This window comes from Apis dorsata, unplaced genomic scaffold (genome assembly GCF_000469605.1).
Source record: "Apis dorsata unplaced genomic scaffold, Apis dorsata 1.3 scaffold_292, whole genome shotgun sequence".
NCBI classification, from domain to species: Eukaryota; Metazoa; Arthropoda; class Insecta; order Hymenoptera; family Apidae; genus Apis; species Apis dorsata.
The window spans coordinates 1,161,485-1,165,493 of record NW_006263567.1 but is presented as its reverse complement, the minus strand read 5'-3'; the positions used below and the strand labels follow the sequence as shown (position 1 = coordinate 1,165,493).

At 35.1% G+C, this 4,009-nt stretch overlaps 1 protein-coding gene across 2 annotated transcripts in view; it reads right to left on the bottom strand.

Annotated features, from left to right (window-relative positions):
• Positions 1 to 4,009, bottom strand: part of LOC102672661 (headcase protein) — a 146,868-nt gene that overhangs the window by 2,118 nt on the left and 140,741 nt on the right. The gene's annotated exons all lie outside the window — the stretch shown is intronic.

Genomic DNA, 4,009 nt, shown 5'->3' with positions numbered 1-4,009 from the left:
CCCCCACGATCCATTTCCGATTAAAAATCTATTTGCACGCTCGCGAGTCTCGCGTGTACGATGTATTTTTGATCGCCTATACTCCGAGGGGCCAACCGAATTGCTCTACGAAGGGTAAGCGTAAAAGCTTTCTGCCCATCGTCCGAGGATAGCTCCTCCTATCATCAACGCGATGACAAGAGATTTCCCATCATGGCATAGGTAAAGAATAAACTTGTATCAATGTATTTTTGTATTTTTATATGTTGTTTTAGAGTGTATGTATTTTATATGTAATATAAAATCTTTTTGACCACACATTAGGATTTATATATTCTATACACAAATTATTTACAAAAAAATTATATATTTGTTTCTTTGTATAAGTTATACGTATTTTATATATATTTTTGTATTTTTTTTTATAGGTGCAAGATTTACGAGAGCTTAAAGGGGTAACTGTGTAAAAGGTAAGTATAAAACAGGTAAGTATATCATATTTTTATAATTAGATGTAAGTAAAATGTTGAAAAAATGATTTGTTCCTGAAAATATGCTAGTTTAAACAGGTAAGTAATTAAAAGGTAAGTATAAGGTAAGTATAAAGGTAAGTATATTATATATTTCAGAAATTTTTTGAGCCACCTCTTCAAAGATTATGTTTTCCTAATAAAAAATCATAAAATTTGATCGCACGTAAAAAATTATCAAAAATTTTATGTCCAACAATTTTTGATCAAAATTTCGATTTTGTATTAGGAGAACATGATATGATAGGAGGTCGTTCGAGAAATTTTTCCCGGAATTTTGGCATTTCTTGGAAATGACGTCAAATTCCTGGAACTTCCGAAATTTCTGAACGAGCAAAATTTTTGGCCGAAAATTCGATTTTGTATTAGGAGAATATAAGTTGATAGGAGGTCGTTCGAGAAATTTTTCCAAGAATTTTGCCAGTTCTTGGAAATGACGTCAAATTCTTGGAACTTTAAAAATTTTTGAACGAACGAAAATTTTGGCCGAAAATTCGATTTTGTATTAGGAGAACATAAGTTGATAGGAGGTCGTTCGATAAATTTTTCCCGGAATTTTGACATTTCTTGGAAATGACGTCAAATTCTTGGAACTTTAGAAATTTTTGAACGAACGAAAATTTTTGGCCGAAAATTCGATTTTGTATTAGGAGAACATAAGTTGATAGGAGGTCGTTCGAAAAATTTTTCCCGGAATTTCGGCAGTTCTTGGAAATGACGTCAAATTCCTGGAACTTTAGAAATTTCTGAACGAGCAAAATTTTTGGCCGAAAATTCGATTTTGTATTAGGAGAACATGATATAATAGGAGGTCGTTCAAGAAATTTTTCCCGGAATTTCGGCAGTTCTTAGAAATAACGTCAAATTCCTAGAATTTCTAAAATTCTTGGAAATGACGTCAAATTCTTGGAACTTTAGAAATTTCTGAACGAGAAAAATTTTTGGCCGAAAATTCGATTTTGTATTAGGAGAACATAAGTTGATAGGAGGTCGTTCGAAAAATTTTTCCCGGAATTTTGGCATTTCTTGGAAATGACGTCAAATTCTTGGAATTTTCGAAATTTTTGAACGAACGAAATTTTTGGCCGAAAATTCAATTTTGTATTAGGAGAACATAAGTTGATAGGAGGTCGTTCAAGAAATTTTTCCCGGAATTTCGGCAGTTCTTGGAAATGACGTCAAATTCTTGGAATTTTCGAAATTTTTGAACGAACGAAATTTTTGGCCGAAAATTCAATTTTGTATTAGGAGAACATAAGTTGATAGGAGGTCGTTCGAGAAATTTTTCCAAGAATTTTGCCAGTTCTTGGAACTTTCAAAATTCTTAGATAAACGAAATTTTGGTCAAATTTCCCACTTTTTATTAGGAAAATATAACTGAATAAGAGGTGGCACGTTCTCGTGACTTTTTCTTTTTTAATTTTTATTAAATTTTATATACTTACCTATACTTACCTTAAGATACTTACCTTTTCCATACTTACCTTTAACGATTGCTATTTTTTATTTTATTTTACATTTTTTACACAGTTCTCTTAATTCTAAATGATTTATGAATATGATAAAATATACAGGATGGATTTATTTTTATTATCCGTAATCTCTCGTTTATTTTTGATAATGTTAAAAAAATGTTTCAAATAACAGTTAAACAGTTTCAAGGGAGGCATATTCCGATGTTATTAATTTTTTCTTAGATGGATGCGTAAACGAGTTGTGTTAAGATCAATGTTGTTTTTTTATAAAGAATTATATGTTGTTTAATGCATTAATCAATGCAGCTCGACATTCTCTATAAGAAAGTATTAAACCATACGAATGAACAATTATTAATTTAGAAGATAATTAAATATAATTAAATATCTTCTAAACTAATAGCTTTTCACTGTAAACAATCAATAAATTTTTATAGAGAATGACGTTCTGCATTTACCAATGTATCAAAAAACACATAACTCTACTTAAAAAAAAAACAACTCGAACTTTATACAACAACCCCTACACGTCCACGTACAAAAATATCAATAACATCGAAATACACTCTACTCGAAACGATTCAATTTTTATCTAAAACAATTTTCAATTTACTATTAAAAAAAACAAGCGAGAGATTCCAGATAATAAAATCACCTTCATCGATCTGTATATCTATAAATGAATATGAATGATTGCATACGTACAATCAACGCATCTGGAATATCGCGTGTCCACAACATCTGCGTCCATGCTAATACCTCTCTTTAAACCTCTTTGCCTTGGCCATATTTCTCGTCTCTCTAAGCTCGGCAAACGCGCGACTATATATCCATCCCTAGACCGCGAAACGGTTGATCGAGTGGTTGAAACATCCTCTCCTCAGAAAAGATGAGCAGAAAGAGCACAAAGATCTCGAAGAGGCAGCTGAAAAAGAGTGGAGATGCTCAGCTGTCCACCAAGCTTTAACTTACTCGACCAGGCAAAGAAAGACTCTCCTCTCTCTGTCTCTCTCTCTCGACATATCTCCATCAAGGCTGAAAGGACCGCACGAACGTCGCGAGTCTATCCACCTATCCATCCGTGGAACACAAACGCGCAGAGAAGGAGGAAGGAGATCTCAACGGTCTCGAATAAATAAATTGGATCGATCTTCTGGTAACTTTTCCATCCGTTCTCGGTGCAGCTGGAAACCGATCGTAGGTCGATCCATGGGAGAAGCACTTCAACTTTTTTTTACGAGTTCGATTAGAGGTTCGGAGAGAACGGATAGAAAAGCTGGGAAAAGGAAGGATGGGAGGGGGTTTGGTTGGTTGGTTGGCTGGCCGGAGGAGAAGAGGCCAACATTGTGCCTCCGTCGGCGCGATTCTTTTTTACTACCCTCCCTTTCCCCCTTCCGGCGGAAAACGTTCGGTTGTTTGCCGAGAGACAATTTCCTGAGATACGTAATTAATGTCTATGGCCAGCCAAGGCTTTTAATCGAGCCGCCTCGGCATTCTATGATTCTCGAGAAAAGAAAAAAAAGGGGCGGAGGGAGGGAGAGAATGTTCCCGCAACAAAGGAAGGCGAGGAACCGAAATTGCGCCGAGGGTAAACGGTCGTCCACGATGTGTTTTAATCTCAGATTCGATTCTCTTTTACGAGGATAATAAGAATATAAATAATAATCCGAGATGAATACATATATAAACATATTTAAGGAGGAAACAAAGAGAAATTGCTTTCGTCAATTTTTCATTTCGATTCCTATCCTATATATATATATGTTCCTATTCGAACGCGAAATTAACATTATATCGAGAATATATCTGGGAAAAGAAAGGGAACGAACGATCGCTTGTGCAGCATCGTCGAATAAATATCCGACACAATGGAGGGAGGAGCAACGATTATTGAAAAATGATTTCAGACGGTGAATGAGTCGATTCGAAGTCGACGAGTCCGGAAGAGGTGGTCGAAGGTCGCCGCCCTTGGCGGATAATTTTGTCGCCGCGACTAAAAGGCTAAAGGTGAAAGTGAAAGAAAAA